The sequence below is a fragment of the Elgaria multicarinata genome, chromosome 8 (assembly GCF_023053635.1).
Source record: "Elgaria multicarinata webbii isolate HBS135686 ecotype San Diego chromosome 8, rElgMul1.1.pri, whole genome shotgun sequence".
Taxonomy (NCBI): domain Eukaryota; kingdom Metazoa; phylum Chordata; class Lepidosauria; order Squamata; family Anguidae; genus Elgaria; species Elgaria multicarinata.
Window position 1 is genome coordinate 112,196 of NC_086178.1, and position 8,596 is coordinate 120,791.

The following is an 8,596-nucleotide window of genomic DNA, read 5'->3' on the forward strand; positions in this document are numbered from 1 at the left end:
AGCAAGCAGGGCTGCAACCAAGACCTGACTTTAAAAATGTAAGGGGTTAACATTCAGAAGGAAAGGCCTGATAGAAAATGATTTGGAAGTATGACTTGGTATTGCTCAAAAGACATTCGTCATATGAACTTGTGACATGTACTAACTGTAACTAGGAGAAGGGTCCAAGATGAAGGACAAGTGAGGTTGTGGATGGAAAAATAAGAGCCAGACAACCACAAGAACAGGGAACTTGACCTTTTGTCACAAACAACTAATTGAGAAAGGGGAAGGAGGTTTTCAGGAGAGGATGGTCTAGATTATGAGGTGGTCCAATGAGTTTAGGAGTTTAGAAGACGTCAATAGGAGGAGTTGATGATGTCAAATTGGGCATTTAAGGCTGAGCACAGAGTGATAAGATGTCTTCCCTCTCCCTCAGGCAACGTTTGGTCTTGCTTGGGAGAGATGGGAGTCCCTCTGTGGAGAAGCGCTCATTGACAGTCTGTGTTTGTCTGTCTTTGTGTTTGTCTATGATTGTTTTGTTTTCCAAATCTGCCAGACTTGTATGTTCTTTTAATTTGCTTTGCTGAAGAGGTTTGTGTGTGTCTGTTTGACTTTGACTTTCTTAAATTGTTTTAATAAATGTTTTAAAGTTATAACAGTGTCATTGTGCGTGTGAATCTGAGTGAAATCAGTCATTCTGTATGTCTACCTCCGGATCTTCTTTACACCTACTATAGTGGGGAATTTAGTGAGTACTGTTGCAAGGTATTGCAGGAACCGGCACCTATGTTCAGTACCTCTTAAAAGACCACCATAAAATTCCTCCTACAGTATGTAGTCCAATACAGTATGTATTGTTCATGGCAGCAACAGCTCATTAATTATGTCAGATTTCTTTCTGCAGCTGTGGATGGCATCACCTTCGGCATGGCTGAGATGCTGATTGCCTGTTGTGACCATTGGATGTATGCGGTAGATTACACAGTGTAATTCCTTCTGATTTTTTCTTTGTTACCTTTATACCCTGCCTTTTCTCAAGGCAGTGCATCTGATCCTCCTCTCCTCTCCTGTGGGGTAGCTTAGGCTGAGAGTCAGCAACTGGCCAAAGACACGCAGTGAGCTTCAGAGAACCAAATTGTGTACAATATATGTTACTTCCCTTGTTTGGAAGCATCTCTGCCAAGTATCTGGACTGTGTGAAAGTTTGTTATTTACAGGGGAGTCCAGATCTGAGATTTCATTCTTGATCATTTGCGGTTTGCTCTAAAGGATGCTGTAGTTTGCTGGAGAGAGTGTAACATAATCTCTCACCATAGTCCCTGCAGGACATAGATTTGAATGGACATTTCACTTTCAGTCCCTTGGGAATTATGTCCTACTGTTTGCATTTGGTTAGAAAGATTTTATCTGTCTGTATCTGGATGTGAGATTGTTGGATTCCATTGGTGCCTTCCATTGTAACCATTTCCAGAGGAGCGGCAGTGTTGATGCAAAAGCAACAGAATCCTATTGCATCTTAAAGATGAACAAATTTATTATGACATAATAGTCTAGGCTTTTGTGGACTATAGTCTGCTTCATCAGATGCATGAAATGTTATCCTGTAACTTCCAGGTACTGTTTACAATTATCTCCCTCTCCCCCCAACCCACATGCATTTAAAATAATGAAGTGAACAGTAGTCCATGAATGTTCATGCCATAAGAAATGTGTTACATTTCAAATATGCCACAAGAATCTTCATTGCTTTTGCTGCCAAAGACTAACACAACACGACTACCCCGAAAATTCTGGATTCTGTTAACATACTGCCCATTTCATTGACAACCAGATTCTCTGCCTTACGTTGCCTTGAATTTAGTGTTGCAGACTGCCCAGGCATCTGATTCCAGGGACCACAACTACTACAGGGCCTCGTTGTAAAGTATGACTCAGGACTTCACTGTGACCACAAACACCATCGGGATGTCCCAGACACATGTAGGAGATCACGTTTCACTTGGTGCTAGACAGGGCAATGATAATGAGCCAGAAGCAAGGACGATGTTACCGGTGCCTTTGTTACAACAAATCACAAGCTCTGTGTGTGTGTGTTGGGCTTTCAGGGATCCTACCTTCTGCAGAGGCGGGAAGTAGTTTGGCTGGTTTGCCCAGGGTCTGACAGAGGGCTCTGGTGGGGTTCCTTACTCACATGGCTCGTGATTCCTGTGAAGTGCTGGCTTTGCTGCGGAATACAGAGATGGCTCGGGCTGTAGAAACGATCATTTCTAGATCTTCTTCCCCCATGGCTAGAAAGGAGTTCTCCATGTTCCAGGGCTCTTAGGATGATTAAGCAGCAGTTGGGATAATGACTAATATGCAATTGAAGACAAATTCAGGGGTGAATTTGACAATGCAGGCTCTGGCCCATTTGACAGTCTATTCTGTGGCAGCGATGTCATTGTCAAACATTGTGTTCTTGTGGTGCCATCCAATCAAGCTTTCTCAAGTGGTTCTTGTTACACGTGAGGCTTGAGCCTACGGCTTGTTCAGGCTGTGTTAATAGCTGCATTAGCTTGTTTGTTTAGAAGAACGAATGGGGTGAATGTGTGTGACACCACTGAAGGCAAATAATGGGGACATGGGGAAGAAACCAAGGAGGAAGGAAGTGCAAAAAGCTGATTGTATAGAACAACTCAGAGGCCAAAAGAACGTCACTAACAGAGACACCACCTTCCCCACAGATCGTACATTCTGAAGAATGTCCTGCTTATGGGTCCCTGGTCAACAGCTGATGGGCCACTGTGTGAAGAGAGTACTGGACTATATGGTCCCTTGGCCTGATCCAGCACCAAGTGCAGCCCAAAGCACAAAAAAGGGGCTGGTGGACCAGTTGTCCAGGCTGAGCAGTGCATAAGCCATGCCTGGCCAGCACGGGGGTGACATTTCTGGTGGCCTCCAGAGGGGTGTAGATGCAGAAACTGTCGAAAGGAGGATATCGGTCAGGGTCAAGCCCCCCCCCCGCCCTCGGTTCCTCCCCCCCAGCTCAGCCCTTCTGCTCCTCTTCACCAGCCTGGGTTCATGTGCTCCCTCCAGCACTGCTGCACCCAGAGGAGAGGGGGAGGAGGCAAAGCAGCGTTAACCTTCCAAGGGGGCCGCGGCCCTTGCTTCTCGTGGGGTAGCCCTACGGACTTGCAGTGACGAGAACGCCAAGAGCGCCTTTTAGTCTGGACGAATGCGCCACTTTATTGCAGCAGGATTGCTGCTGGATCGAGGCGAGCAAGCCCCCCCCCCCCCCCGCTGGATCCCCCGTTCAGGTCCATTCTCGAAGTCAACCAAGGAACTACAGAACCGAGACTGGCCGACTCCGGACCCACGAGCTCCATCCAGGCGGACCCACGGCATGCCCCACCCCTTGCTTCTGCGTCCACCGGCCCACCCCGCCATCTGCTGTGCGCGAGCCCCCGACGGGCGCCCCGCTGCAGCCGCCGCCGCCCCCTGCGGACTAAGCGGCAGCAGAGCTAGCCGCACCGGCACCGCCTGGCCTGAGAAGGCGCAGCAACGGCGGCGGATGTTGCTGGCGCCGCCACTGCGGGCGCCGCCCTGGGCAGCCGCCCGGCCTGGGACAGCCTCGTGGGCCGACTGGGCGGCGGCGGCGGCGGCAGGGGGCGTGGCTCGAGCAGAAGGGCGTGGAAAAGGCTTACCTGGGCGCCAATGGGCGGGCGCCATGCAAATAACCCGCTGCTCGGGACGCCACACCGCCCGCCCGCCCGCCCGCCGGATCGTCAGCAGGAGAGATCTGAGCCGCGAGGCAAGAGCAACAGAGAGGGCGAGCTAGAGAGGCCCCCGGCGCCATAGAGAAGGGCCCGGCCGGCGCGGGCTTTCCCCGTCTCTATGGCCAGCAGCCGCAGCGCACAGCAAGGCACGGGGCGAGCGAGGGGGCCTGGGGGGGGCGCCGCCGCCACGGAGGGCCCGCTGGGGAGCGGGGGCGAAGCCAGGACAGTCCAGCGCAGCCCCCCCAACAGGCAGCCGCGGGGCGGCAGGGAGGAGGCCGCTTCCTCGCCAGTCGGAGCCGCGTTTCGGCCTCTCGAGGCGGGCGCCCCTTGAGTCGAGGGGGAGTGCGCCCCCGCCTCAGCAGGGGGCTCCGCCCCATCATGGGCTTGGCTGGTGCCGCCGCTGCCTCCTTCGCCCAGCCGCCGCCGCCGCCGTGGCTGCAGGCGCGGAGGTCGGGGCCTTTCCTGGGCTGCCCCGCTGGTGCCTGGCCCTGGGTCGGGGGGCGCCCGGAGCAGCTCCTGCGCGGCATGGCCGCGGCGCCCGCTGGGCCCAGGCGGCCCTTCCTGCTGCCGGCCGGGGCTCGCCCTCCTTGGCCTGGCGGGAAGAGGGCCGCGGCGCCAGGAAGCGCCGGCATGACAGGACCCCGGCGGGGCCCGGTCGCATCCACCGCCGCGCTGCTGCCCTGTTTCCGACCCAGGCGAGCGGGGGGCTGGGGCCCTCTCCCCGCCTCCGGGAGTGCAAGTCGGGGCGTGGGGGAGCCCGGAGGCAAACCTCCCCCGTCGCCCTTGGCCCTATAGAAAAGCCCGTTCGATAAAGCAGAGCCCCCCAGGAGTGGAGGCATTTCCGTCCCTAGCAGGAGCTGCACAGCGGTGTACCCAGATGGTGCACACCGGACTCAAGTCCCACCTCCCGGCGGGCGGGCGGGCGGGCGGCCTGCTAAAGAGCACTTGGACTCTATTCTGCATTAGCCTGGCCCAGTTTAAGAAGCAGGTTGCTGCACGCTGCCTTGTAGAGCCTGCATTGAGCCATAGTGCTCAATGGTCCATCCCAGCTCAATGATCCTAAACATTGCAAGGCAGGAAAGCATCAGTTGCACACAAGAGCCAGTTGCACACAGGAACCATCATTGCTTTAATGCAAGCACAGGCCAAAATGACTATTAAGCTTAGTCCCAACTCTCTCAAAGGCTCACACCCAACAGGATGCATGATATACTGACTGTTGAATTGCGTACATACCTTTTGTCACAATTTCAGAACACCAAAAGTGACTCAGGTTGCTCCAACAGACATTTATTATCAGTAAGACAGACCACGCGCTGAAGCGAAGTCCCTTCCAACACGCCAGAACAGGAGACTAACACCCAGCTACTGCTAGTAGCACGTACAGGTTAAATGTTGTCATTGATCATTCTGTGGTTTTAACAAATCTGGTTACAGCTTATTTATTTATTTATTACATTTTTATACCGCCCAATAGCCAAAACTCTCTGGGCAGTTAGCTTATACTGATAAGACTAGATTACTACCACATATGCGCTGACTACTTCCTATTTCTTATCTCAGTTAAAAGCTGGCTGAGTACTTTGGGTGTTTCCCACATGTAGTTTCTTCACATACACGGGCTTATCAGTAACAATCCAGCTCATACACTGACCTTCCAGTAAAATTCCATCACAAAGACTCTTAATAAAATTCCATAACACTTTGAAACTTTGACTAAGCCAATAGCTATGTATAGCCATCATGTCCTGATAGGTGCAATCTATGCCCCCTGCCCCCATACGCTTTTCTAGTTATAAAAACATGAACCATGCTGGATCAGATCAAGGGTCCATCTAATCCAGTATTTGGTTCACACAGTGTTAGATCAATGCTGTTTTCACCCAAGGACGAGATCCAAACAGCCCTTAAGCACGACTCCACCATTCCAGCGACAGAGGGTTCAAAAGCGCTTTATTGATTAGTAATCAAGGCCTGGTCTCTTCAAAGGGAGCAATCAGACAAAAGACATAGGGAATACAGTACAGTATTTGAGCTTTCAAAGGGCAGGGCCCAGTAGCAGCATTAACCACTCAGAACATAACACTGAGGCATAGCTAATTATGCTAAACAGTGCTGTAAACAATACCTTTGGCCTGACAGTAAGTTATAGAAGTTAACTTCGACACAGCAGCACTTGGAGACAGCTGGAGCCAGGATTCTTGTTTATATTAGATAAGAAAGACATGAAGACACCCTTGAAGACGCCCTGGTATGTGACATTTCGCCTGGTGTGCAATGGATACTATACAGTTTCCTGTTAAAAATGGAGGTGGTTATGCTAACATTTCCCCCCTTAAAGCAATACAAAACTTAAGCTTGCTAGCTTCTTTTAGATCATCTGTGGCTAAGGCTTCACAATACAAATACATTTGCTGGTGGATTACAGATTTTTGCAAGATTTTTCACAAGAGACAAAATACAGGGAAGGCAAAAAGCAAGGATAAACAAAAATCATTACAATGGAACAAAATACTGTTAGAACAATGTTCTTTTCACCCAAGGACGAGATCCAAACAGCCCTTAAGCACGACTCCACCATTCCAGCGACAGAGGGTTCAAAAGCGCTTTATTGATTAGTAATCAAGGCCTGGTCTCTTCAAAGGGAGCAATCAGACAAAAGACATAGGGAATATGGTACAGTATTAAAGCTTTCAAGGGGCAGGGCCCAGTAGCAGCATTAACCAATCAGAACATAACACTGAGACATAGCTAATTATGCTAAACAGTCCTGTAAACAATACCTTTGGCCTGACAGTAAGTTACAGAGAGTTAACTTCGACACAGACAGCTGGAGCCAGGACTCTTGTTTATATTAGTAATCAAGGATGCAAGGACGCACACAAGGAGACATTCTCATACAGGGCATTATGACATTTTGCTTGGTGTGCAATGGAGATTTTACAGTTTCCTGTTAAAAATGGAGGTGGTTCTGCTAACAATACAATGCAAGAAATCCCTCTTTTAACTACTCCATATTGGATAACTAACTAGTGAGCCATCTAAATAGATCATCAGTGGGTGGTTCAACTGCTTAATGAGGAAGGCAAATTGATAACAGACAATAAAGAAAAGGCTGAAGTGCTCAATTCCTACTTTGCCTCGGTCTTCTCTTAAAAGCGGGTCTATGACCCCCTCCTGGAAAAAGTGAAGCAGAAGTTGAGGAGGCAGGATTGCAGTTTGAGATTGATAAAGAAATGGTCAAAGAACACCTAATTTCCTTGAATGAGTTTAAATCTCCAGGGCCCGATGAACTGTATCTAAGAGTAATGAAGGAGCTAGCAGAAGAACTCTCAGAACCCTTGTCTATTATCTTTGTAAAATCATGGAAGACGGGTGAGGTGCCGGACGACTGGAGGAGGGCTAACGTTGTCCTTATCTTCAAAAAGGGCAAAAAGGAGGAACCTGGGAACTACAGACCAGTCAGTCTGACATCCATCCCTGGGAAAATTCTGGAGCAGATTATAAAGAAGTCAATCTGTAAACACCTTGAAATCAATGCAGTGATTACTAGAAGCCAACATGGATTTGTCAGGAGGTGTAGGGAACGCTGATCAAATTTGCAGATGACACAAAATTAGGTAGGATAGCTAATACTCTGGAAGACAGAAACAAACTTCAAAGTGATCTTGATAGGCTGGAGTGCTGGGCTGAAAACAACAGAATGAAACTTAATAGGGATAAATGCCAAGTTCTACATTTAGGGAATAGAAACCAAATGCACAGTTACAAGATGGGGGACACTTGGCTCAGCAATACTACAAATGAGAAGGATCTTGGAATTGTTGTAGATCACAAGCTGAACATGAGTCAATAGTGCAATATGGCTGCAAGAAAGGCAAATGCTATTTTGGGCTGCATTAATAGAAGTATAGCTTCCAAATCACGTGAGGTACTGGTTCCTCTCCATTCGGCCCTGGTTAGGCCTCACCTAGAGTATTGTGTCCAGTTCTGGGCTCCACAATTCAAGAAGGACGCAGACAAGCTGGAGCGTGTTCAGAAGAGGGCAACCAGGATGACCAGAGGTCTAGAAACAAAGCCCTATGAAGAGAGACTGAAAGAACTGGGCATGTTTAGCCTGGAGAAGAGAAGATTGAGGGGAGACATGATAGCACTCTTCAAATACTTAAAAGGTTGTCACACAGAGGAGGGCCAGGATCTCTTCTCAGAATGCAAGACACGGAATAACGGGCTCAAGTTAAAAGAAGCCAGATTCCGGCTGGACATCAGGAAAAACTTCCTAACTGTTAGAGCAGTGCAACAGTGGAATCAGTTACCTAGGGAGGTTGTGGGCTCTCCCACACTAGAGGCATTCAAGAGGCAGCTGGACAACTAACTGTCAGGGATGCTTTAGGGTGGATTCCTGCATTGAGCAGGGGGCTAGACTCGATGGCCTTGTAGGCCCCTTCCAACTCTGCTATTCTATGATTCTTTGTTAACTTTCTTTTACAACTAAGGTATGCTCTAAAAGTCCTTGGGTAGAATCATGTGTCTATGATTCTGAACCTTTAATTATCTTATATTTTTGCTTGTGTGGTGATCACAAGCTTTTGCAAGGCAGGAAGATGAGCGTTTGCAAAGAACATTTGGCAATTGTGGAACGAAGCCAAGTCACTTATGAGTGGTAAAAGGCACAAATCCTTTCTTAAAAACATTTGCTATGGCAATTAAAGAAACACTTGGAACTACTAAAGTAAGAATTATCAAAATTACAGCTACACAATCTTCACACACATGTAAGCTCATTAGTTTATCAAATTTAACTTTAGTGTCTTTTAAATGTTGGGCTGAGTACCTAGGTTGCTCCGTGCTGGTTTCTT